Genomic DNA, 27,995 nt, shown 5'->3' on the forward strand with positions numbered 1-27,995 from the left:
ACAATATTCGTTTCGGGTCTAAAGAAGCCTAAGCAGTTTTTCGGATATGTTGGTTCAGATATGATCGAATGCAAACGATAACGGTGTGACGACAGCTTTAGGTGTTCATCTAATTTAGGTAACTTAAATCTACTTATTTTTTAATACATATAAAAAGTGATTGTGATTAACTCGATAAGGGAAGTTCTTCGCAAAGTGATATTGTAAATGCATTTAATGTTTATTTCTATATAATAGTCTCATTACCATTTGATGACGTAGCATGTCAATAGAGACACATGTCGTGATAGATATTTAGTTTTCTTGTCAACATGTGTTTACGGGAAATGATCTTTAGACTGTGAAGAAAAGCTTATATTGTTTTATAGACGTTAGATTTTAGTATTTTACCGATGGTTGAAAGAATTTAGAATTTATCCGTGCGCGGAAGTCAGTGGTGTGGAAAATTCCGCAGCAAATTCAGTGGTGTGGAATTATGGCCTGAATCAGCGGGGACTCCGGGGAGCCGTTTCACAAGCAAATCCCACCTACTACTACTACGAAAACGACAAAGAGCGTCAAGAAACTTGAATGATGTCGGCTCTACCTGAATCACCGTCTACCCAAAACATTTTGGAAAAACTTTTGAGTATGAAACAATGCAAGAAACAAAGCATCTTGGAAGGACTTTTGAGGATGAGAAAGAGCGAGACAGAAGACAAATGGAATGAGAAGGCGGTGAGGAGCCTATTGAAGAAGCTCGAGAAATCGGGTTGTGCGAACGAGCTGGCTAAGGCTGTCGTCACCAAGGACGCAAACACGCGCTGCGTTACCATTCCCAGGTAGTGTTGACTGCGTAGGCTACTTTCAAGGACCTGTGTCTCTGTGGTGGCACTCACTCTGGCACTGTTGTCAGTGCTTCAAAGGCCCTTTGCCTCTGTGGTGGCACCCACTCACTCTGGCACTCATCACCGCGGAGCGTAGTAGCCTGTTTCTATATAATTGCTCCTCCCGTACTTTTACCTTGAAAATTTACTTTTCCTGTAACCTACTGTCAGCGCTGCTGATGAAGGGTATGAAGTTGTTTGTTCCTACACTATATACAAACCATTGGTCCTTTACATTAGGAATTACTTACAGCGCAGCTGGAAACGGCTGTTGAACCATAAGACAAGATGGTTAGGCAGTTAACTACCATCCGGGAGGCGGGAGTCTCGCCTGCCCGGATGTAAACATTCCAATTTGCTTTCGGCTGTCATGTGGCACAGATGTGTGTTCTTCCCTCTCTGCCCTGACTGACATTGAGCTGTTTTTCCTGGTGGGATCTTTCTTTTTCCTTGTGTGTCTGCTTCCAAAATTTGTGTTTGGGGTATGCAAGCTTACAAATTAAGCCTCCATCCCCCAGGGGGTGTGTCCTAGGGTGGCTGAAGCACAGTGTGTGCTTCCGTTCAAGTGTTGATGTTGATCCATGCCTTTGCTCCAGGTAGCAGGAGGTATGTGCCTGCCAAGTTCTTCCTGTGCTGAATGTTGCTCCTAGTCGGTTCAGTGGGTAGATTCGAAGGGAGTGTTTTTGGGAGAGAAGCTTCTGACTGTCGCCTGACTCTTTTATGCCCTGACAACTTTCCTTGGTGGCTAACCCTTTGTGTGTTTGATCTCTCCAGCAAACTTCCCTTCTGGTTTATCTCCTTTGGGAGACTCCCCTTCGTCTTCTTTATCGCTCCAAAAGGCGTGGAAGGACGGTCGACTACAATGATTAGGACAACCTCCCTCTGGGGTCTCTCCTTTCTTCAGGGTGGGGAAAATTTTCCCCGAAATGGCAAGAGGAGGCTCCTCCCTAACTAAAACTCTTTCTTCCAGCATGGCAGTTCTATCATGCTGAGCATTTTGCATAGATGCAGCCTGGCTTCCTGGGTCTGTCTGGACACCATCGTTGCAGGGTCTCCTGTCACGCCTGGTGGCTGCTCCTATTGTAACCCAGCCGCCGCTAACCCTACCACCAGCACTATGATTATGACAGCCTTTCCCAAGTTGCTGGTAACTATCTTGTCTCACCTGGACACCCAGGTGACCACCATACCAGCATCCCAGCATGCAGTGCCTCTGCCTCCAGGCTTCACCGAGGCCCCGCTGTCCCAGGCCAGACCCTCGATGATGGTGACCTCCATTGTGCCCTATTAGATGGTTTCTGCCCTTGCTGCTCCTGGCTTCTCTGGCACCTGGGCTATCCTGGCTTCTCCACCTGCCCCAGCAATCCCGTCGCCCCAGTCGCTGCTCCTGGTTTCCCTGGCTCCCGGACTTTCTTGGCTGTTCCCTCTGCCCTAGTTATCCCAGTCGCTGCTCCTGGCTTCCAGGCTGTTCCTGGCTGCCCCAGCTACCCCTGTCGCTGCTCCCGTAGACGATGTTCCTGCTGCCCGGGTCGCCACTGCTACCCTGGCCACCCCAGCTGCTCCTGTGATGTCTGCTGCTCCCTCGTGGATGGGGGACTTGACCACCATCCTGAAGAAGATGACGAAGAAGAGGTCTCAGAAGGTGTTGTTGTCTTCGTCTTCATCGTCGTATGTTACCTCCCCTTCTTCTTCCGAGGCTTGGCAGTCGAAGAAGAAGGCTGTCTCTCCCCCACTAAGAAATCCCATCCTGGAACTTCTGAAGGGCTGCCTCCCTCCACAGGGGAAGCAGTGGGATATCTTGTCGGCTCTTCCTGACCTCCGGATCAGGAACCGAGTGTTCACCCGTCTAGCATTTAGGGCATCAGTTTTGCAGAATCAGTTACACCCGTTGCTGTGCCTAAGAAGTCCTTTTCAAAGTCTGGCACTGTGTTGGATGCTCTTTTGCGAGCCGTTCCAGGTACACAGGTCTCTAAGGAGACTCGGGTATCCCAAACCGGTGTCGGAAAGTCCACTCACCATACTGATTTGGGCATAGGACAAGAGAAAGAGCCAAGACATGCAGGTGTCTTGGCTCTGCCGGCTGGCACTTCTTCCAGTGCCAAGCCAGGTTCCCAGGCTGGTGCTTTGGTCTCTCGGGTCCGAGCATATGGAGAGAGAGGGAGAGAGAAGAGGTCCCTTGTACAGTCTTCTCTGAGGTTCCGGCCTCGAAAAAGAATGGGGCGTGTCAAGAGGACAGCGCAAGTTCTTGCCAGCCAGCCGCACATTTAACTCCACACAGTTTTAATTTAGTCGTTGCACAATCAGTTTGCTATCAAAATGTCGGCGCAATTTCATGCTACCATACCTCAACCTCTCCTTGGTTTTAGCTTTTATGAGGCTAAGACACTTTTGGATCAGTGTTCACAATAACCTTGGGTTGATTACTGCTTTCGACCTGCCCTCCTACTGGTTTTGAAAGGGTGGCAAGGTGCAATTATCCCTCACCTGTCCCCTCAACCTCCTGGGGTTTTCTGGGAGGGCAAGTTGGATAGGAGGAACTCTGGAGAGTCCTCTCCCCAGAATTCAACTACAAAGGCGCATGTTCCTGGCTCGGTTCTTGGATCAACTCGGTTGTATGCCCACGTAGTGCAGGAAGTATCCAATGGGTCTGCTGAAGTTCTCCCTCCTGCTGGGAGAGTAGATTGGGAGGACCGCACCTGATACCAAAATCCTCTCCCCAGGATGCAGACACCCCCTGAGATACAGAGGACTTTTGCAATCGTTTGTGCTGATTTTTGAATAAAATCTTGGGGAAGGGACCTCATTTTTGGATGAAATCTTTGTGCCTCAATCCTTCTGGGGTCCAAAGGAACCCAAGGTTTCATTGGGGCTGCTGTAGTCCACGCTTCGAGGGGGTCCTCAATTAAGTGAATAATCTTGTTTGTTCCAACACGATATACAAACCGTCGATATACATGATATACAACACGATACAATATACAAACATTCAGTTTGCTTTACGGCCGTCATGCGTTGCAGACGTAATCTCTTGCCTGACTGTCGTTAAGGTCTTTAATATCGGTGGGGATCTTTGTATTTTTGTGTATATATTGCATGTTTGATAGGTTAATAGTGTACAAACCCACAATTTGTGATAGCCTTGTATGGCCGTTGTTCATGCTGTGTCTTGGGTTTTTGTGCCAAGAGCGATTTAGAGGGGCATAACCAAGTGGTAATACTTCTCCTCCAGTAACCCTTGTTAGATACTAGGCGCCTGTCGTTCAAGAGACATTAGATTGGGATGCAATATCTTTTGCTCCCTACATCCATCAGACGTAAGAGTTCGATTCCATTCTTGGCCCCGCCTCCATGTACAAGAGGCTTGACTGCTTCTTCCTATTTTGTGCTGAGTGTTATTTTAGCTGCCTGCGCTAAAGAGAGTTGTGGGGGGAGGTTGGGAGGTTCTTGGTAAGTTCCTTCCATGGCGCCCTTGGTGGCCCTCCCTCCTTCCTTCTCTTCCAGCAGTTTCTTCCTACCTCTCCTTTGGTAGAGATATCTCTCCTTTGCCCTACGGCTGGTCATGGGCCCAAGACTGCCGAGTGGGGGCGATCGGCGACCTCTTTCAAGGGGCCACCTCTTGCTGGTTATGGGCAGTTCCCCTTGTAGTGGAGAGAAGTTAAGTATATTTTAGTTTTTCTTTCCAGGTTGACCAGTGAGCTGATTAACAGCTCTCCTAGGGTTGGCGGAAGGATTAGATTTATTTTCGGGCTAGAAACCAATTGGTTACCTAGCACGGGACCTACAGCTTATTGTGGAATTGAATGACATTATTTAGAAATGAAATTTGATCACATAGAAACACATTCCTCTTGTTCTACACTGTCAGTCGGAGTTTTCATATATGCTGTTCGCAATGCAATAGGGTGGTATGTAGTGAGCTCTGATGTTCCTCTACTTTCAGGTTGACAGTGAGCATCACTGGCACAGTAATGGTGGCTGGATATCTGAGGGGATATCTTGCAGGAAAGCTGTCCTGACATTCATTCAGTGTTGCTTGGGACTCAACAAAGCTCACCTGGTTGGAATGGCTTAGTTCATGCGTCGGGATCGTTCTGATTTGTTCCTGCTGATGTGGATTGATAGCTGTCATTTCTGGCCTTCCAATGCTGTGGCACTGCCCTGATGTATCTGTGGTCCACCTGTTCCTGCTGTTTTCCTGTTATGCCCTGTTAACTCAACAGTGGCTCTGGGCAGCTCTTCCTGGTCTTTCCTGCTGCAGCCGTTCTGATCGTTCTGTCGCTGCTGGTGACTTTCATGTAACATTCCTGGTCGTTACAGTAGCTTCTGCCCTTCCGAACTGCTTCCTTAACGCATGCACGCTGTCCTGATCGTGGCTGCCAAGCTTCTCCTAGTGGTCGTGTCTGGGCCATCACTATGTTCTACGAGCTGCCCTGGAGGGTTATGATGCGCGCCATCCTGCTTAGAAGATGTCGATCGCAGTGAAGGAATCCACCCTTGAAGGCGATTCCTGGCCGTTGCAGAAGTCGCCATGTGGAAGTAGCTACTGTCTTCAACTTATCTTCGATTTCGTCTTCTGCTGCCTCTTCCTTTCCTCTCCTGAGGTCCAAGGGGGTCCCAGGAACTGGACAGACCTCCATTGGCCGAAGGAGAGGAAAGTTGCTTCTTTTCCCTTGATACCCTTGGATGTCTAGGGACTGCCTCCTATCGAGGAAGCAGTTGGTCTTTAGTTGGCCCTTCCCAACCTTCGGGTTAGGAAACCGATTCGCATACCCTGGGTTTTGTGCTTGAGAACTGGCTGGGCAGCCTCGGTTTGCCGATCCTGTTCCCAGTCCTAGAGGTTCCTTCCCTAAGACGGGGCTGCCGGACGGCTTCGTTCGTAGGAGCCTCTCGGTGCTCGAGATTCTGGGGAATATCAGGTATCCAGTGTTCTGGAGAGTACTCTCCCTGGCCCAGTTCAGGAGCAGTGCAGAGAAAGGGCTGAGGCACCCAGATGTCTCGGCTCTTCCTGCCGGCACCTGGCGCTCTATTGTGACACCGTTTCGGTTGGGTTCCCAAGCAGTGTCACCGATCCTGTTAGTTCGAACACCAGAAAACGAGGAAGAGATTCCCTTTGCAGAGTTCTCGCGGGACATGAGGACTGACTCTCTTCTGGGGTCGCATTCTCCTGTGGGGTCTGGCGTTTGGGGCCCACGCAGAGTGTGGGCTCTCAAGCGGCACCCTGCGTTGCTAATCTTAGAAGTCTGCGTGTAAGACTGGTTCTGTGCCTGGCTCTTTTCATTTTCTTAGGAAACTGAAAGCAACCGCTCCCAATTTTTGGGAGTCTTGTAGGTTGCTTGAATTCTATGACTCATGAGCACTCCTAATGAGAGGCACAGGACGAGAGAAGGTGCCGAGATGCCAGGTGCCATGATACTGCCCGCCAGCTGCTTTGGTTGCTTGGCAGGGTTTCATCCTTGTGTCTTGAACCTTAGGGTTCGAGCATGCAGGATAGCAGACACAGAATTCCCCTTTGAACCTTCTTCTTGAGGGGCCTCGGCCCGAAGGAGTTTAGCACTAGTTCACAGCCGACAAGTTCCACCCTTTCCAGTTCTGATTGTGTTTGCGCGATGGGCTCGCTCGGCTTGCTTGCCCCGCCCAGCCCCTGGTTGCGCTTGCAAGACTGGCTCGGCTCGCCCCACCTGCTTCCCAGTCCACCGCATGCCACCCGGCTCGTTTCAGTGTGGCTCGGCTCAGCCCCACTCGGTTTTTCAGAATTGGGTTCTTGGCTCTGTTCGAGTGAACTTTCTGCTCTTCCCAGGAAAGCACTTTGCCACGGCACAAGTGCTCTTTTTCCCCTGTGTGGCAGTAATCTCCTTCGGTTGATTATCGCTCACGGTCCGCCTCTCCTGCTGGTCTTACTGGCAGGACAGGTAGGGGTGCTCTTTCTCCTCACCTGTTCTCTTTTCCTCTCGGTTGTTCCGAGAGGCGCGAGATGGGCAGAGAGAGCTCCGATGAATTTGTCTTAAGAGTTCGGCTGCCTGGCATGCTTTGGGTATCAGTCCCGATTCTCTTAGTATAACCAGGTAGCTGAGGAGGTTTCTTGGGATATGTCAGGAGTCTCCCTTCAAGGGAGTACAGGAGTTTCATGCTTTGGAAACAGCGAGGGTCTTCCTCTTCAAGTTGCGATCGCCTTTGCTTTCCAGAGAACTTCACATCGATTCGTCAGCAGGAGGATCCCCAGGACAGGACCGTGCTCCCCCAATGAATCATCTTCATCACTTGCAACACTTTTAGTTTTCAAGGGCTGAGGTGAGGAGGCTGCTCTTGGCAGCCAGGCGTTCGACCAGATGAATTCTTTTCGCCGATGGGTTCATTCAGGTCGAGACACAGCTTCTCCCCTGCCTCGACAGAATATAATTCTCTGCCTCTGGAGGGTCTTGCCGACTGCAGTTCTGTGGGCAGTTCTGGTGCTAAGAGAGAAGGACTTTGTCCCAATTAGGATCTCTGGTTTTAAGTAAGTCCCAAGATGCATTCCCAGTGGGGATGTATTGGATTTTGCCAGACCACCCCGGTAATCAAAGGTTTCCTCAGGTTTGACTTGTGATTGACGATGGCGGAACTTTTGGTCTCTTCAACTCTTTTCTTCAAGCCAGCCCCCTCAACTCAGAGACTGCTCAACTGAGAAGATTGCAACTGCTGACCTTCTTTCCTGGAACTCCTGCACAACAATGGTTCTTCAGGAGAGTTTTCAGGCTCCAATTCTTTGTACATCATCCACCAACCAGGAAATGCCAGCTACAGCAAGCCTCATGCTGTCTTTTGGTGGAAAAAATTGATTTCCCCTGTTTTTCCTCTTCTGTATAGGAAAGAGTTTTCTGGAATTTCATATGGGGTTCCCCTGGCTTTTGCTCACTCAGAATTACAGACAAATGCTGGAAGACTTTGCCTTTTGCCCGACCTTGTCAGCTCTGCTTGGAGGCATCAAGAAGAGCATTCTGCCTGACCAACCTCCTGTTGACAAAGAGTTAAGTTTTCCCCTGTTTCAGTTTTACCAGACCACTGAGCTGAGTAACAGCTCTGGTGGGCCCAGGCAAGCCTGGCCCAAAGGATTGGACTTATTTTATGTGGCTGGAAGAAACAGTTTATGTTGGCTAAGAACCAATTGGTTACTTAGCAACAAGACCTGTTGACAGCTTTTGTGAACTCGATATCACATTTGCAGCTACACAAGAAGCAGTTCTTCAGGTAGTACATCCCTGTGTGATTCAGGACGAGAGACCTTGACCCAGCTTTCCTGTGCAAGCACAAGTTTTCTTGAGCTAATGGCAATGAATATAACTGGATATCTCTTGAATTCCTCTGCAACACTGTCCCAGGGACTGGATCTGTCTTTGCTGGTGGGTGCCATTGACGGAACTTCTTCTCAGGTCAGAGTCGCCCTTCAAGTCTGGACTTCCTTGTCTTCTCCGCTGAGGGTTGCTTCTCTCCCTTTCATTTGTGAAGAACGTAGGCCCTTGCAACCTAGTCTTCTATCTGAAGTAGCCTTCTTCTCCTCAGTTGAGATTTAGGTACGGATGAGAAGCTTCTTCGATCTTGCTGTGACTCTCGTTTAGGGTTCCTGTCTGTGCTCTGCACACACCCCTACTAGACTCATCGGATAGAGATGTGCCCTCTTAGGCCCATCTCTCATCTCGCTCCGGCCTTAGTGTAGAAGATGGGAGAACAGGTGAAGGGGATCAATACCTCGACTCCTTCTCGGATGTCGTAGGTGGACTCCGAATCCATCGGCATCTATTATCGGGTTCGAGTCATTCTTGTTCCCCTCCTCCTTGGACTTTGTATTGATGATCCAGATCTGTCGTTACTTTGTCCTATTAGGGAGCTGTGGTATAGGCTCGACATTCCTAACATGGATGTCGTAGACATTTTAGCTAGTACTCTCTCTCTCTCAAGGAAGAAGTGTCAAGGACACATCTTTCTCCTGGCTTCGTGAAGCTATCGAAGGAGGTACTCGGCAGCTGGTGATGATGATACTGGTACTTTCCACCCGAGAGCTCACGAAGTCTATGGCTTGGTCCATCTCTTACATTCCAGAAGTTTCTGTCTGTCTGGAAGCAAGATGTGGTCTCGTAGACCACACTCTTGTCTTCCTGTGGTCTTGCCCACAGGCCCTTGGAACCCTTGTTTCCTTGGCCCTATGGTGGCTGCTCAACAAGCTGTGTTTTCTTACCGGGCTCCTTCAAGAGGACTAGTAGCATCTCGCCTAAGTGACTGGCCTCTCTTCCTCCTCCTTCCCCTTCCTCCTACTTCTCCTCCTTCGGGATGAGAGCAGGACTCGAACCAATACTTGCTGGATCTGGTTTCTGAGGTAAGACTACACATCGAGCACCTGTTCTATTTTTCTTCAAGAATCATAGAAGCAATTCCTCTCCTTCCTCTAGCAAGGGGAGGAAGGAGAGACTGGCAGTAAGGGAAACCCTATCTCAGGTTTTCCTTACTGCCTCCAACTCTAGAGTCTTCCCAGCCTATTTCATATGAGTTATGTTTCCTCACTCACGCGAAAAGGTCCAGCATCTGACATTTGATCTTGCAGTTCCTATGCTCCAATCAATGTGTCAGAGGCACGGATACTCTCCTCATTTTCTTAGACCAGGAGAGTAGCCTGGTGTGCAGAACTCCAACCAGTTCAAGAGACTCACCTGATTCCTCCCTCAACCAGTGAGTCTTTCCTAATGTAAAGGATGAATGGCTTGTATATCATGTTGGAACAACACAGTTTTGAAAGTAAATTGTATTTTCTAACTATACAAACCTGAGGTCCTTTACATTACACACATCATATGCCCACCTCATGCCACCTCAATCTGCAACTGGACTGAAAGGCAAACTGAATGTTTAGATCTGGCAGGCGGGTATTCCGCCTACCCAGGTGTTAGTTACGCTGTTCACCTTGTTCAAGAGTTTTAACGACCATGTCAGCTTCACCATAAGTAATTTCTAATGTATAAAGGACTCAGGTTTTGTATAGTTGGAAAATACAATTTACTTTCAAAAATTGTAATTTTATCACCTCTGCAGTGTGGATTTCAAAAATTACTTTCACAGCAGATGCCCTAGTCCATCTTGAGTCATCTATTTGTGAGTCATTTGCATCCAAGCAGCATCACTTGACAGTATTTTTTGACCTTGCAAAGGCATTTGACACTGCTTGAAGATGTGGAATTCTTAAAGTTATTCATGATTGCGGATTAAGAGGGGAGTTGCCATTATTCCTGAGAGCATTTTTAACACAGACATTTTCAAGTAAGAGTAAGTAATACTTTGTCTGAAAGAAAATGCCAAGTAGAAGGAGTCCCTCAAGGTAGCGTGCTCAGCGTTACTCTGTTTGTCTTGGCAATGAATGGCATCTCTTCAATTATTCCTCATGATGTCCTTCATACAATTTTTGTGGATGATATTTCCATATAGTTTTCTGGAGCAAGAATGTCCAAAATTGAGAGAAAACTTCAGCTGACAATGATCGAATAACCAAATGGGCAGATTTGAATGTCTTCAAAATTCTCAAACAGAAAAACTTGTTGCGGTTCATTTCCGCTGCATTCGTGGACTACATCCTGATCCCGATGTATATCTTAAAGGACAAAGAATCCCATGTGTAGAAGAAACACGAATTTTAGGCTTAGTTTTTGACCGAAGGTTAATATGGGCTTCACATCTTAAAATGCTGAAAGCTAAATACCTAGAAATTTTAAATATCGTGAAAGTCCTAGCGCACACATCCTGGGGAGCTGATCGCATAACACTTCTTAGATTGTACAAAGCCCTTATACTGTCTAAGTTGTTATACGGTTGTGAAATATATTCTTCAGCCACCCCTAATCGTTTAAGAATTTTAGACTCTGTGCACCATTCTAGCATTTGAACTAGCCACAGGTGCTTTAAACTTCACCCATTCCCAAGTCTGCTTGTTGATGCTGGAGAACTGCCTCTGAACTGCATCATCAAGTCTTCTGTCATCAGATACTGGTATAGGTTGCAAAGACTTCCAGCTCCTCGTGGATCTCAGAGAGTGCATAGAGAATTCTTTGGCTACTGTGAGGCTCATCCTAAATCAGTGCAACCTTCACGGATATATAAAACAAGCTGTTGAATAGCCTGAATCTGACCAGTAGAAGTGATTCCCTTTAGAATCCAACAACCCTCCTCCTGAAGTTGCCGTAGTCTTTCTGCCATTGTTTTACAGGCTTTAGAGAAATATGGCAGAAGAAAAATTGACCCATTTTCTTTGAAACATTAAGAATGTCATCAAAATAGTAATTTTATGTTCACAGATGGATCCAAATCCAATGCTGGTGTTGGATTTGGAGTACATTCTATTGGTTTTAATTGTAAGGGTGCACATCCTCTAGAGGCATCATATTTTACAGCAGAGCGTATGGGATTTTGAATGCTGTTGAAAAAATAGCTACAATGGAAGATGACAATTTTACAATTTTTAGTGATGCAAAAAGCATTAGGCTGTAGTACATTTCACCTTTAGTTTTAAAGATCCTAGAATAGCTTGTCATCATTGAGCGCAGAGGTATCAGAGTGGAATTTTGCTGGGTTCCAGCACATGTTGGTGTGCCTGGAAATGAAGAGGCTGATAAATTGGCAAAAACAGTTGCAGCAGAGCTACTTCCAAGGAGCTATCCAATATTACACAGTGTTTTCTGGCCGAATATCAAGTTGTCTCTTTGTGATATTTGGCAACAGCGTTGGGGCTCTGTAGACCAGAATAAGATGAGAGAGATCAAAAGTGTCATATCTCCTTGGAGGTATAACTTTATGCCCAGAAGATGGGAAACTGCCCTCTGTCATCTTTGCATTGGCCATACTAGTTTAACACATGAGTTGTTAATGATGGCCAGGCCTTGCCCATACTGTGAGGACTGCTTAGTCCCCTTGACTGTAAAGCATTTGTTGTTCGAATGGCCCAGTCTTGGGGATTTAAGAGTTCGATGCCTCTCTGAAGCTTGGGGTGGGGATGGCGGGTACATCCTTGCCAAGACCCTTGGAGGGGATGTGATGTATGATGCTAGTGGCATATTTTAAATATATTTTAGAAGCTGGAGTTTTACATGAGATATAATTTTATTTCCTACAAGTGTTAATTATATATTATGAAAATACTACACAATGTAGTCCTTCAATTAACGTAGGCGTCAGTGACCTTAGAAGTCACGACACCTGATAACTTAAAATCACTCATTCATTCAACGGCCATTTCCAGCTGTGCTATAAGTAATTCCTAATGTAAAGGAGCTCAGGTTTATATAGTTAGGAAAAAATACAATTTACTTTAAAAAATTATGATATTTCATTCCATATAATAAACTTACTTATTGCTCTAGTTTTAATCTAAGTTTCATGTTTTGTTATCTTTATTGCAGGTCATTGGATGGCCGGTTGCAGGTCTCCAATCGCAAGGGGCTTCCGCATGTTATATATTGCCGATTGTGGCGTTGGCCTGAAATGGAGGGCAGTTACGAACTTGAAGCTCTTGATCACTGTCAGTACGCATTCAATCTAAAAAAGGATGACGTCTGTGTGAATCCTTACCACTACTCTAGAGTTGCAGCTCCACGTTAGTAACATTTTTACTTTTAATGCTTTATTTAAAATTTAGATGATAAGTAGTACAGTATTAGCTTTCATAAGCCTCTATATGTACAGACAACACAGATCTTATTTGTTCTGACATGATACACAAACCGTCGGTCCTTTACATTAGGAATTACTTTCAATGAAGCTGGAAACTGCTGTTGAACTTTTGAACAAGGTGGTTAGGCAGTTTACTGTCTGGGAGGCGGGAGTCCTGCCTGCCCGGATGTAAACATTCCATTTGCTTTCGGCCGTCACGCGCTGCAGACGTGTTTCTCGCTGTCTGCCCAGACTGCTTTTGAGCTGTTTTCCCGGTGGGATCTTTTGTTTTTTCATAATGAATGTGGATAACCCTCATAAGCCCTCCATCCCCCAGCGTGTGCCCCCTGGGGTAGGGGGTAAGAAGTACGATAATTTCCGTTCTCATGTTGGTGTGGACCTACACGCCCTTTGCTCCTCTTGCAGGGGACGTGTGTTCTCGTAATTCACCTTGTTCGGAGTGTTGTTCCTGGTCTGCCGAGCAATGGGTGAAATTTGAGGGGAGGAGACAGTACCAAAGGAAGCCCGCCAAGGCGTCATCTGAGGGTTATACGCCCCCAATGACTCCCTTGGTGGCTGACCCATGAGGATCGTTTCTCCCTCCTGGTAAGCTTCTCCTTCTTGCTGCCTCTCCTACGGGTGAGTACTCCCCTTCGTCTTCTTCACTCGCTGTGTTGGGTGTGGAAGGCCACAGGGGAGCGGACGATCAGGACATCCTCTTGGGGGTCTCTCCTCTCTCAAGGGGGGGGTGTGGTGATTTTTTCCCTGGAGCAAGCAGAGGCTCCCTCCTTTGACCCAACTTTGTCTTCAGGTTTGGTTGTGGAGATTTCTCTCTGTGGGCAGGTTGCAGACCTCACCTCTACTGGCTTCACCTGGGTCTACCTGGCGTGCCCTCGTTGGAGGGCCTGATCTCCCATCTGTCTGGCGCTCCTGTGACCACGCCGCAGCCACTTCCACCAAGTCAACAGTCATCATGACGTCTTTTGCCAATTTATCAGTGACTGTCACCTCACACCTGGGTACTCAGGTATCAGCCACGCCTCTCTCCATGCTGTGCCGCTGCCACCTGGCTGTCTGGCCCTACTATCCCTGCCTAGCCCCTCAGTATGGTTACCTCGTCAGTGCCCTACATCACGGTTCCTGCTCCTGCTGTTTTTGCTGTTGCTGATCTACTCTCGTTCCACATTCTGGTCCCAACTCCTGGCTTACCTGACTCTCGGCCAGGCCTGGCTCCTGTTCCTGCTCCACCCATGCCGACTACCCATGTCTTGGCTCCTGGCTTACCTGGCTCCCTTACTTCTCTGCCTGCCCCAGTTGTTGCTGGCCCAATCGCTGACGTCTCTGTTGCCTGGGTTGCTCCTGCTTCCCTGGCCCCCTGGCTGCTCCTGTGTCTTCTGCTGCTCCCTCCTGGATGGGAGACCTGGCCACCATCCTGAAAAAGATGACAAAGAATTCGAAGAAGAGGTCTCGGAAGGTGTCGTCATCTTCATTGTCTTCGTCGTCCTCATTGTTTGCTGCCTCTTCTTTTTCTTCTGAGGCTCGTCGGCCGAAGAAGAAGGCTGTCTCCTCCCCCCCGAAGAAGTCTCACCCTGAGACTTCTAAGGGACTGCCTCCTTCCACATGGGCAAGGGAACCGATTTGTTGACCCCCGAGTCAGTCCTCTCTGGAGCTGAGGGCTTGCAGACCTCGGTTTGCACTCCCGTTGCCATGCCAAAGAAGTCTGCTTCTAAGGCTGGCACAGTGTCGGACACTTGTTCGCGAGTTGCGCCAAGTATCTGGGTGTCTGAGGAGGCTCAGGTACCCGGGACTGGTACCGGAGAGACCTCTCTCTGTACCAACAAGGGCACAGGACAAGAGAAAGAGCCAAGCAAGGTTCCCGGGAAGGTGCTTTGGCCTCTCGAGTCGGGACACCTAGCGAGACAGAGAAGAGGTCCCCTGCTCAGTCTTCTCCTGAAGTTTCGGCCTCGAAGAAGACTGGGGCCCATCTAGAGGACAGTGCAAGTTCTCACCAGCCAGCCGCACATTTGACTCCACCCAGTCCCCGGCCATGTTCGCATGACAACACTTCGCCGAGGTGAAAGCTTTCTCCTCGACCAGAGTTGCCGTTATCACTAAGGGTTGGTGACCACTCTCGGCCTGCTGCTCCTGCTGGTTCCGCCAGCAAGACTGGCGGGGGTGCCCGATCCTCCTCGCGTGTCCTCTCAACCTCATGGGCTTCCCCTAGGAGGTGCAAGTCAGACAGGAGGAACTCTGGTGAGTCATCTCCCAGGAGTTCGACTACTAAGGCTTAAATTACTGGCTAGGTTCTCAGATTGAATTGGTCGTGCACTCAAGTGGTGCAGGAAGGATCTAAGGGGTCTGCCGAGGTTCTCCCTCTTGCGGGGAGAGTAGATCGGGAGGACAGCACCCTGGAAAGACTCGAGGGTCCTCTTCCTCAGGATGCAGACACCCCCGAGATACAGAGGACCTTTGCAGAGGTTATTGCACTGAATTGTCAGCACAACGGCCTCAGCGAAGGGACCAAGGCCTCTTCTGTGGATCATTCTTTGTGCCTCGAATCCTTCTGGGGTCCGAAAAAGGAACCCAAGGTTTTGGTGGCGCTGCTGTGGTCCATGCTTGCTGAGGGATTTCTCAACCAAGTGAATGGTCTTATGTCTGGACAAGAAAATCCTCTTCATTCGAACCACTTGGACAAGTTGCATCCCCCCTCCTCTGCCTCAGCAGCAGTGAATCTACACACCCTCAGAAGGGGCATTGCCACCTAAGCAGGTTGACCCGGACCTGGTTCGTCTAGGCTCGGGTCTCTCGTTGCAGCAACTTACTGCGGAGGGTATTTTCCTCTCGCAGCAAGAGACAGCAACCCTAGAAGCCACTGCCATGGCAGCTTTCCAGGCAGTCTCATTGTTGGATCTGTGGTTGTTTACAGTATCCAAAGTGGCTGCCTCCTCGGGTGCTATCATACCCAGGGAGGACTCCGCTTTCGGGAGACTGTGCCAGTCTGGAGGTAGAGCCATCTCCTACCTCGCCCACCAGATGGCAAACCTGTGGGCCAACCTGGTTTTTAAGCGAAGAAACGCTGTTCTTTCTCGCTTCGCCAAGTCTGAGGGACCCAAGTCTGCAATGATCCTTTGGAACGGACCGTTGCTGGGTTCTTCCTCTCTCTTCCCTAGAGGATTGGTAGATGCTGTGGTGGACAAGCGTCGGGCCGATGACAGTGACTGCTTTGTCCACCAGGCAGTGGCTAAGACCTCTGGGTCTTTGCGCTCCACTGCGGCCCGGCCTTCATGCCAGGCTAGCACTTCCTTGGCCCCTAAGAAGTCCTAGCCTTCGAAGGGATCCCGCGGAAACACCCAGCTTTCTTCCCCTGGAAAGGGTGGGCTTTCACACCCCTTTCAGCTCGCTTTCCAGTCTGGTAAAGGGGGCAAGGGGAAGAAGAAGAAGGAGACACGCTAGGGGCGATGTCCCCCCCCCCATCAAGCCATTGGGCAACATGGCAGCGATACAGAGCTGAGACCTGGATAGTGGATGTCCTTCGGGAGGGATATCTACTACCCTTCGAGTCTCAGCCACCCCTCACTGTCACACCAGTCGGTCTCCACACCTATGTCTCTGAAGGACATCACACTAATGCAAGAAGTGCAAGCCAGGGCAAGGGTGCTGTAGAAGTTGTGTTGGATCGGTCCCCAGGCTTTTACAGCCGGATCTTTCTCGTAGAGAAAGCCATGGGGGGTTGGAGACCGGTCATAGACCTCTCTCCCCTGAACCGTTTCGTTCGCCAGTCACTGTTCACGATGGAGATGGCGTGGTCCGTGCTTGCCTCCATCAGGAAAAATGACTTCATGCTTATGGTGGACTTGAAGGATGTGTATTTTCAAATACCCATTCATCCATCCTCTCGCAAGTACCTCTGTTTTATCCTCAGGGAGATGGTCTTCCAACTCAGGGCACTCTGTTTCGGGCTCTTGACTGCTCCCCAGGTGTTGTGATAAGTCGTTGCAACACTCCTTGCTATCAATTAATACTCATCTCCAAGCTGTAGCAGTAACTTTCATTTTAAACAAGCAAATTACAGTTTCTCCATCTATCTTCCTCCTGATTTGGATTTCACTTATAATGATATTCATTTACTGATCAATCAGCTACCTACTCCTTTCCTCCTCCTTGTTGATTTTAATGCTCACAACCCCATATGGGGTGGGAACCCGACAGATGCCAAAGGTAGGATGTTGGAGGGTATTATGGATGATCATAATATCACCACACTCAATAATGGAGCCATGACTTACCATAACATCTACTCCAATACTTATTCAGCTATCTATCTGAGCTTTTGCTCATCTAGTGTTCACATTGATTATGTATGGTCAGTCAATGAATATCCAAATGGAAGTGACCACTTCCCAACACATATAAAAACAGTTAAGAATCAGCCCTCTGAGTCACCTCCCAAATGGAAGGTAGATGAAGCAGACTGGAAGAAATTTAGTGAGTCTGTTCTCGTGGACAAGAATGTAAAATTTCCGTCCATCTCACAGGCATATAGTTACTTCAATGACACCACCATCAACAGTGCAATTGCTCTATTCCAACAACAAAAGGGAAGCCCTCTAGACCAGCAGTTCCTTGGTGGAACAAAACCTGCAGTAGTATGAGAAAGATCACTAGAAAGTGCGACAAAAAGTATAAGAGTGGAACTTCCCAAGCCAAAGTTATCAATGTGCTGTGGCCAAGCAAAATAAATATTTTAAAAAACAAAAAGAGAGTCATGGATGTACTACATTAATGGCATTAGCTCAAAAACAACATCCAAAATGATTTGGAAGAAAATTAAAAAACTAAATGGCAAGTTTGTCCCTGAACCTCTGCCTACCCTTAAGATAAATGGTGAACTAATCACCCAGCCAGGGAGAGTCGCAGAAAAATTAGAACATTTCTCGAGTATATCAAATAGTGAGAACTATTCTGTAGAATTCTAAGACAATAGAAATGCCCAGATTTCTCTTGATTTAAGTAAAAATAATTTTGAACCATATAATGCAAAATTTACACTGCAGGAACTCAAAGATGCCTCACAGAATACCAAACCATCAACCCCTGGTGAAGATAAAATACTCTGTGAAATACTGCAACACCTCCCAGGAAAGTCAAAGAAATTTCTTTTAGATATAATGAATGAAATCTGGGAAACTGGTATTATTCCTAAGAGCTGGAAATTATCATTAATCCTCCCTATGAAGAAACCAAAGAAGGATCCTGCTTTACCCAGCAGCTACAGTCCAATAGCTTTCTCTCCAGTTGTGTTTGTAAGCTGATGGAAAAGATGATTAACACCAGACTTGTATGGTGCTTAGAAACAAATAAATTGCTTTCTCCATTCCAGTTTGGCTTTACTTTAGATCCCTTGCTCAGGCTCTCAAACCAAATACAACAAGGTTTTGCTAAACAGAGCCAAACAATAGGAGTTTTCTTTGATTTGGAAAAGGCATATGACACCACATGGCATTATGGTATTATAAGCAAATTGTTTAAGATGGGATTTAAAGGAAAAATGATCAGATTTATAAATTCGTTTTTATCAGAAAGATGCATAAAGGCAAGAGTTGGGAATCATGTATCACGACCTTTCTTACAAGAAGAGGGAGTTCCTCAGGGTAGTGTCCTTAGTGTCACCCTCTTTGCTATTGCCATTAATGGAGTATTAGAAAAGATATCATCAAAAAGGCTCTTTATTTGTAGATGATTTGGCTCTGTACCGCACAGGATATGATGCAGCATCTACTAGTAGGTTCATGCAAAGGGCCATCGATAAAGTAAGCAAGTGAGCTAATGAGCAAGGTTTTCGATTTTCCGAATCTAAAACTGTTGTTGTTTGGTCCTGTAGACACCAAACTAAGGAAACCATTCCAACTCTTATGTTAAATGGAATTATTTTACCTTACTCTACTGAAGTAAAATTTTTAGAAATGGTCTTTGATGTAAAGCTCACTTGGAATAATCATATTGACCAGTTAAAAGTGAAAGTGAAGAGATCACTAAATATTTTAAAAGTAGTATCAAATTTTAATTTGGGTGCTGATAAGAAACTGTTGTTAAGGTTTTATAATGCAGTATGTTTATCTAAGTTAGACTATGGCTCCCAAGTACACTCATCTGCTTCAAAGACTAAACTTGAGGAATTGGACACTGCATAATATGTGGCTAAGGATCTGCACTGGAGCTTTTAGAACTTCACCCATTGAAAGTATTTATGTAGACTCCCATCAGCTACCACCGGACTTAAGGAGGCATGAGCTAGGTCTGAGACACACCATGCAGCTGAAAAGCTTGAAGGAGAAAACTTCTTTTGAGATCTTAAAACAGTGTGACTCAAGTCTTTTTGGATCTAGATCTTCAATACCATTTCAGATCAGACAGCTGGGTGAACTGGAGGATGAAAGCATAAAAATGCAGAAGTTCCTACAAGTTAAACATCCTGCTATCCCTCCATGGTTTATTCCAGCAATAGATGTCTGCATTAAAGAGACAAAGAAGAAAGATCGTCAGGAAGAAGTCAGAAACAAGTTTTTGGAGCATGATGAGAGCCATATAAATGACAGGAAAATCTATACTGATGTATCAAAATGGGAAGATGGAGTAGAATGTGCAGTGGTGTGTGAGGGCGAATCATAAATAAAAAGTTATCAGACTTCATCCATATTCACTGCTGAAGCAACAGCCATAGCTGATGCTTTAAATCTTGCATCTGATAAGAAATTTAAATCCACAGTAATATATAGTGACTCAAGGAGTGTTTTAGAAGCCCTAAAGAAGTTTAACCCTACCCATCCTTTAATTCAAAAGGCTCAGGAATGGCATTTTATCTTTCTGTTCACCACAAATTAGTAAAGTTTTGTTGGATTCCTTGGCACACTGGTCTAGAAGGGAACGAACTGGCTGATAGTAAAGATGCTGCAAGATATGATTTTTTAACTAATAAGGTGCCACATTTGGATATGTGTCCAGTTATCAGATGATACATTTGTGCAAAATGGCAGCAGAGATGGACTTCCCCCATTTTATCCACAAATAGGAAGTACTGAAACATTAGAAAAAGTATCGATTTTTGGAGTTCCGGTTTTAATCATAATAGAAAATTTGAGATCATCCTAACACGGCCATACCCACTTCACTCATTGCTATGTTTTAGAGGGAGCCAGTGCCCCAATTTGTGCTCACTGTGGTGGTCAACTATCCATTGAGCACATGCTGGTGCACTGTCCTAAATTTAATTGCCTTAGGGCAAAGTACTTACTAACTGGGAAGACCATTTTAGACATTTTAAATGATGTTGAGGTAGATATCCTTATGGGTTATCTGAAAGAGTCTGGTTATTTTAAGGAGATATGATTTCAGTATATTTAATAAAGATTTTGGTCATATTTATTCTTGTACTAAGTATATATTTTGAATATAAAAGTTTAATACATACATATTTTTTGTTGGTTCTATCTAATATCATTCTTTATTTTTTACGTTCATATTTTAACTCCGAATTTTACTAGTATGTCATCATTCACCTATTCATTATCAATCATATCATTAATTTATATATTTCACCATTATGGCGCTGAATAATCCTGATGGGTTCTGGTGCTTGATCTTCAAGACCTAAATTTCGTAATCAGTCAATCAATCAATACCTTTCTTTGGTGACGTTTTTTTCTAAATCTCCAATTTCTCTGTCAGTACCTTATGCTTCTTGTGCAGAGAGTAGCACTGTATGTATTCATCTTAAATCTTTCCTCTTTCTTGTAATGTGACATTGGTACTTATCAATGGTATAACTATCTTTCCACTTCATCCATGCTGCAGCTACTCTCTCACAGTTCTCTCCTCCTTCATAATTCAGCGTATCCCCAAGACAAACAGAAGTAGTACACTACCTCCTTTAAGACCTACCTATCTAACTAGGTTCTCATGATTTCTCTATCTTACTGTATATGGTTTTAACTTGAGCAACTATTGTGACACATCTGTTGGCATTCAGTACACATCACAGAGGTCATTCTCACAACTTTCCTACAATGGCTACATGGTCATCTGCCTGATTGTACTTTTTATCTCGATTCATTTTCGGTCACCATGAGCTTTGTTTGTTCCTACATGATATACAAACCATCAGTCCTTTACATTAGGAATTAATTTTGGTGAAGCTGGAAACAGCCGTTTAACTTCAAACAAGATGATGAAGTACATAGTTAACTAACGACTTTGGGTGGGAGTCCCGTCGACCCAGTCGGTATACACTCACTTTTCTTTTGGGTGTCATTGAGGAAGGACGTTTGCTTCTTCTCCTCTTTGCCTGCTGTTTGACTTTGTTCACATTTTCTTCATATTGTTTGTATTGCTGATACATGGTTATAACGTGTTATATGCAAATACAACTTCTTGAGTTTACGCTTTCAGTATTCTAATAGTGATTCAAACTGATGTTTGTAAACCGTACGACTTTTAGTAGCTGATGATGTGTCAAACTGGTTTTATCGTTGCTAAGGCATGGGGCTTAAACTAGTTTTTTCACCTCGATTATGTGTTTAGCTCTACGACGTACGTTCTCTCAGAGAGAATTTTATTCTTTTGGGGTGAATTTTATTCCTTCATCTTCGAAGGAAAGTTATGCTGAAAATTTCTTTGACATTTGTAATGTTAGTTTTTCAGATGTTATAGAGAGCTCTGTGATGTACATTCTCTCAGAGATAATTTTATTCTTTTGGGGTGAATTTTACTCCTTCGAAGACGAAGGAAAGTTATGCTGAAAATTTCTTTGACATTTGTAATGTTAGTTTGTCAGATGTTATAGAGTTCGATTGCCTAGGAGTAAGGGTTCGGTCAGTCAAAGAAGATAATTGATTCGTCATCATCTTCGCCTTCTTGCTCTTGGTGCTCTCCCTCATCTTCGGACTCGGGAATCGTGTCTTGGGTCTCTCCGAGACCCTGCAACAAGGGAGCACCAGGTGCATAGGTCTCCTCAGATACGACTAGTTGAAGAGGTAACCTGTGTCACCTTTTCTAGTTCCGGGAAATATTTCCCGGACTAGTACCTATATCCGCCCGTGCTTCTTCAAACACTCGGGTAGAGGGAGCAACTGACGATCGTCTTGTACGCAACTCGGTAGCTCCACCTGAGTATTCGGGTTTTTTCGGAAATCCGAGACTCGGAAGCAGCTTGGCTCGGACCAGGTGCCTGGGGTTCTTCAGAACTCTGAGACTCAGCAGCCTGAGCCAAGTGCTCGGTTTTCTTTGGAACTCTGAGTTGCCCTTACCTATATCTTGGAGTTACCTCCATGGGCTGGTATATCCTCGAGCTCCTGTTGTCCTGGCCGCATCTGCTGTTCCTGTGGCCCAGACCGCTCCCACTGTGCTTCCTGCCCCAGCTGTCCTGGTTGCTCCGGTTGCTGCTAACGGCCAGGCCTCTTCTGCTGCAACTGTTGCCCGGGCCGCTCCTACTGTACCTCTTGCCCCAGCTGTCCTGGTTGCTCCTGTTGCAACTCCTGTGCCTGCGCCGCTCCTGCTGCTTCTGCTGTCCCTGCTGCTCTGGCTACTCCGGTGATTCCTGCTGCTCCCTCCTGGATGGGAGACTTGAACGCCATCCTAAAGATGATGTCGAGGGAAAATCGAAGAGGAGTCGGAAGGTGTCCGTCTTCTTCGTCTTCAGCTTTGTCATCTGCTGCGTCCTCCCCTTCTTCTTTGAAGGCTTGTCAGCTGAAGAAGAAGAGGGCTGCCTCTCCCTCCCCTCAGAAGTCCCACCTTGGGACTTCTAAGGCTAAGGGTCTGCCTCCCTCCACAGGGAAGACACTGGGATCTTTCGTTGGCTCTTCCCAGCCCTCAGGCTTGGCATCTGACTTGTGTACCCCATTGGGGTCTCATGTCTCTAGAGCCTCAGGTGCACAGGGCCCCTAAGGGCCTGCGCCCCTGATACCGGTTCAAAGAAGTTTGCTTCTAAGACTGGTACTGTGCCTGTCTCTTCCTGAGTTTCTTCAGACACCCGGGAGGAGACCACTCCCATTGATTGTTCTGCAACAAGATTCTGGAGTATCGGGTGCTCGGCCGAGCTGAGTCACTCTGAATGCTTGGGATTCCACAGAATCTCAGGCACCCCGAACCAGCATTGGTGAGCCCTGCCATCACTTCCTGCCAGCGCCGCTTTGAGTGCTTGGCCAGGTTCCCAACTTGGTGTCTCGGATCTGAGGGTCCCCTGTTCAGTCTTCTCCAGAGGTTTCGACCTCGAAGAAGACTGAAGCACGTCGAGAGGGCAGCACAGGTTCACATCAGAACGAACTTGAGCACTTGGCTCCAGCCAGCCCCGATCACATTCATGTAATCGGTCTTGCTCGCTGGAGGAGGGTGTTTGTATGCGTTTGAGTGAACACTTCTGCTCTCCTCTGGACAGCGCCTTGCCAAGGCGTAGGCGCCCTCCTAGACCTGTGCCGCCATCGCCACCTCGGGTTGGTGACCGCCCACGGTCTGCCTTTCCTGCTGGCCAGTAGGACAGGCAAGAGTGCTCGATCCTCCTCACCTGTCCTCTCAGCCTCCTGAGGTTTTGCTGGAGGTGAGAGTCAGACAGGAGGAACTCCAACAAGATAGCTTCTTAGCAAAGTTCAGTTATGAGAGCCTACACCCCAGGTTCAGTTCTTGGGCTGACTCGGTTTTGCGCTTAAGTAGTGAGGATCCCAGGTGTCTGCCAAGGTTCTCCTTCCTGCGGAGAGAATAGATTGGGAGGAGTGCACCTTGGAAGGACTCAAGGGTCTTCTTCCTCAGGATGCAGACATCCCTGAGATACAGGGGACCTTTGCAAGTCATGGTGCTGATTTGTCAGCACAGTAATCTCAGGGAAGGGACTATGGTCTCTTCTGTGGATCGTTCTTCATGCCTCGAATCCTTTTGGGGTCCGAGAAAGGACCATAAGCTCCAGTAGGGCTGCCATGGTCCATGCTTGCTGAAGGGGTACTTGATCAGGTGATGAACCTGGTTTCTGGACAGAGAATTCACATTGATTGAACACTCGGAGAAGCTTCTTCCCCCTTCTCTGACTCAACAGAAGCGCTCCTACGTGCTTTCACTAGGGTCTCTGCTGACTAATCAGGTTGACCTGGACCTGGTTCGTCTAGGCTCAGGTCTCTCGTTGCAGCAGCTTGCTTCGGAAGGGGTCTCCCTCTTGCGTCAAGAGGCTGTGAACCTGGGGGCCAATGCTAGAATGGATCTGTGGTTATTCAGAAGTATCCAAGGTTGTTGCCTCCTCAGGTAAGGTCATCCCTGGAGAAGACTTCGTCTTTAGGAGACTTTGCCAGTCTGGAGGTAGGGCCATTTCCTACCTGACACCTGATGGCAAACCTGAAGGCCTGTAGGAGAGATCTGGTGTTCACTGCCATCTTAGAGATATCTAGGAAAAGGAAGCCTCAGTCATCGTCTTTGTTCTTCGTCTGTTGCCGCTTCTTCACCTTCTTCGAGTGCTCACCCAGGGAAGGCTGAGGAATCTCTTGCTAGCTCACCCCGGTCTCCGGATTCGGGAGCTGTATCACATACCTCATCGAAGTATTATGATTCGGGAGCTCAGGTTCGCAGGTCACTAAGTTCTGTGTACTCGTAACCAGGTCTGGGAAGTCTTCTTCTGAGGCTGGTGCTGTGTCTGCCTCTTCCCAGAGTTCTCTTCAGACACTCGGGTAGAGGAAGCTCCCGTGGATCATCCTGGACGTGATTCAGGAACTTCCAGTCTCTCCAGGTGCTCTGGATTCACCAAAACCTTGAGTCCCCAAACCAGTACTGGAGAGTCTGCTCCCCAGTCTGGTTCAGGCACATTAAGAGAAAGGTGTCAAAGCATTCAGGTGCTTCTCCACCTCCTTCCAGTGCTTCTTCAAGTTCCCGAGGGTTCGAGCACTTGGAGATGTAACAAAGAGGTTCCCTACTCAGTCTTCTCACAAGGAAACTTCAGCCTCAGAGAAGACTGGGGCATTTTGTAAGGTATAGACATAGCTGAAGACAATACCCTCAGTTCCCTTTAGATACGTACCTCCGAATACAAATTGGTTTTCTTCTGGGAACAGGGGTGACTTCCCGACTTGGCAGGGCTTGACAGTCTAGTTCAAGTTTGAGAAGTTCAACTTCACACTCAAGCAGAACACTTGTTTCCCGTCATCAGATGTCTCTTGTCTCAGTCCCATATCAGCATTTTCAGGAAGAGTTCTGTTATTCCTGTTACTAAGGAATAGACAGCTCAACAGTTACAAGTCGTCCTCATTCACCCGTCACCCTTGGGGAACTGGTCCCTTAGGAACAGCCTTCCCTTTGCTCCCTTCAGCAGAGAATTCAAGAATTTTTGTTCCCAATAGGGACTCCTTATTCCTTTCCATTCCTTCGGGAGGGAAATGAATTAAGGATTCTTGTCTCTTACAAGGGATTCCCTGTTTCCTTTCCATTCCTTCGTGAAGAAGGGAATCGGGAGCTAGCCTAGTATCTAGATGACAGGTACTTGGTTGAGTGTCTCTGCACACTCCTTCCGTCATGCCCCTGTTTGCAGGTACATCGACCAATGGTAAGACGTGCTCACCTGGAAGACTTGCTTCCTTCAGGTGAGCAGTGGCAAACATTGCTACACCAGTTTCTGAAGCTCAGGACATAGCTTTTCCAGAGGCTCAGGACCTTGGTAAGTTTCTCTTTGGTACAGATGAGTGTCAGGACCCCCCTTCACCGTGAGAGTAACTCTGTCAACAAAAAGGGGTGGGGAGACAGATTTCCCTCCAACTATTCACATTGACAATGCAAGTATACAAGTTGGTGGCTGCACACTCAGCAGAGTTGTTAGCCAGGTGCATCCTGAGGATTCAGAACGTAATGGCAGTCATGCTCATCACCAATGCCAGGTGACAAGGTTTTGGCCCTCTCCCCCTGACATTGCACTAGAAGTCCCAATCTTTGGAGCCTCCCAACGATAATAGTCAACAGAAGCTGTCAGTTTACTATTCTACCGTTTCACTTCCATAGCTGTCGGTAGAAACTTCTCCCAGCCCATGGAACAATCTTCTAGCCTCAGAAGAAGCAAGGGATCCTCAGTTGCTGCTCCCAGTCTTCGGATGTGGGAATCATGGTACAGGGCTCTTCGAAATCCTGTGCCAAGAGAGCAACAGAGGCAAGGGTCTCCATGGACGCCCATGCCTCTGACACCGGTATACGGGGCTTCTTGGATCCCCGTGTATCGGTAGCATCTGTTGTACGGGGTTTCATGAAACCCCCGTGCCACAGACTTTTCAGGCTCAAGGACTCTGTGGATGTGCATATCACCCGAGGTGCACAGTCCTCCCAGATACCCGTGTCACCTTTTTCAGCCTCAGGAATCTCTTTTCCTGGACAGGTGGAGGTTCTTCTGCTGCTGCACAGGGTCCCACGGGCTCCCATGACACCGGCAAGGTCACCAGTCTACGGACCCAGGCCCGACCTCTTGAGAGAGTGAGGGTCCAACGCTCAAGTGCAGCCTCACCCCCGGCATGTTCTTGCATGAGAACAGTGCCAGGGTCCCAGACAGGTGATGCAAACCCACAGGTAAGCTCACCTGGTAAGGAGGTCTCCTGCTTAGTGTCCAGACATTGGCATTCAATGAAATGAGGTAGTGTCATGCTTGAGTTTGTCTCGAAACTTGTGGCAAGACTTTCAAGTCATATTCAGTTCCATTTCGAACTGGTTAGTAGTACTTGCACAAGATACAACTACAGGCATTCCCCAGTTATTGGCGGGGGTTCCGTTCTGACGGTGTGATGGTAACCAAAAATCTGTGATTTTTGCGGCTTATCAGTGACCAAAATTGCCAATTTTTGGTTATCAGTGCCTCTGTTAGGTATGTATTGTCACCAATACCCAATTATCAGTGCCGATATGCAAAAATCGGCAATTTTCGGTGACAAGCCTCATAAAACCGGATCGCTGATAATAGAGCCCATTGATAACCGGGGACTGCCTGTATAGCCACTGAGTGCCTCACTACTGCAAGAGGACTCAACTAAGAGAGAAGTGTTCAAACATGTTTTCTTTCTAACCTCATGGAGTGATCGATTGAGCTTTCTCGACGACCAACATGTGCCTCAGAGTTCGTTCCAAGTACCTCACGAGGATAGGGACATTGGTCCATCCCTCGCACTCTGGAAGAACCTGTCAGTTTTTCAGGTATTAAGACAGAAAGTGACGTAAGCTGTCCACTTTCAATCTTTCTACTTCCAGGGCGTTGCTCACAGGTCTTGGGACTCCTCTTCCCTAAGCTCTGTGATGGCTGCTCAACAAGTTGTGTAGCTTGCCCAGCTCCCATTGCGGACAGTTTCCATCTCGCCTAAGGTGTTCGGTGGCAAAGAGTGAATGTGTGGGGGGACTGGAGCCTCCCTCGCTTCTTTCTTTTTCTCTCCTCTCTCACAGAGAGAGTTGAGTCTCCTTCTGTCACTTGCTGGTTGGGTGGGTCATGCAGGTGAGCATACATAACAGAGCATCCTGTCTATAATCTTAGTTAAGTTAATAGATACAAGTCCTCCCCACTCTCTAGCAAGGGATGAGAGGGGCTGACGATAAAACAAACCCATTGGTTATCCAGCTTTATCATCTCCAACACTGTGGGATCTTCCAAGCCTTTTACGAAACAGTGTTGTTACATATACATCAAAAGGCTCAGAAGTCTTACGATTAACACAGCCATTCACACTCTTGTTCCTTTGCTCTTATGTGACCAGCAAGGAGTCCCAGGTGAGGCAAACTTCAGTCTGTTCAGAAGCTTACTCAGAATCCTCCCTCCAAGATGTAAGTCTTCCTGATGTAAAGGACCGATGGTTTGTATATCGTGGAGGAACAGATCACAAATTTTTTAAGTAATTTGTATTTTTCCTAACTCTACAAACCTGAGGTCCTTTACATTGCATTTCATGCCCACCTCATGCCACCCCTCATTCTGCCTCCTGGGCCAATAGACAAAGTGAGTGTATACCGACTGGGTGGGCAGGACTCTTATCCTTAGTCAGTAGTTAAATACGTACTTCATCACCTTGTTTGAACTTAAACGGCCTTTTATCCAGCTTTGCTGAAAGTACTGTAATTCCTAATTTAAAGGACCTCAGGTTTGTATAGTTAGGAAAAATACAAATTACTTTAAAAATTTGTGATTTTACTTATGTCTGTTTGTAGTCATCTTATCTCCATTCCATTCTTCCACCAATTAAACATTTCCCTCATCTCTTCCTCAGATTCCAGAGTTAGCACTAGGGTACATGTGGGAAGCAGCTCTCAGTGTCCCCTTTTGGCAACTCTTATGGCTTCTTCCATTACTATGATAAACGGCAATAGGCTCAATGCTGATCCTAATGGACACCAACATGGATCTCAAATTGTGATACATCTGCTACTATCTTCATTCAAGATCTGTTATTTGGTACAGTTAACATCATTAGCTTAATGAGCCTCTTT

The 27,995-nt window shown here is 47.0% G+C and overlaps 1 long non-coding RNA gene across 1 annotated transcript; it reads left to right on the forward strand.

Annotated features, from left to right (window-relative positions):
* Positions 1 to 554: 554 nt before the first annotated feature.
* Positions 555 to 27,960, forward strand: LOC136845033 (uncharacterized). The gene is made up of 3 exons (XR_010855050.1): positions 555 to 821; positions 12,278 to 12,471; positions 27,776 to 27,960. It is a non-coding gene; the product is annotated as an uncharacterized lncRNA (long non-coding RNA).
* The last annotated feature ends 35 nt before the right edge of the window (positions 27,961 to 27,995 follow it).

Source organism: Macrobrachium rosenbergii, chromosome 13 (assembly GCF_040412425.1).
Source record: "Macrobrachium rosenbergii isolate ZJJX-2024 chromosome 13, ASM4041242v1, whole genome shotgun sequence".
NCBI classification, from domain to species: domain Eukaryota; kingdom Metazoa; phylum Arthropoda; class Malacostraca; order Decapoda; family Palaemonidae; genus Macrobrachium; species Macrobrachium rosenbergii.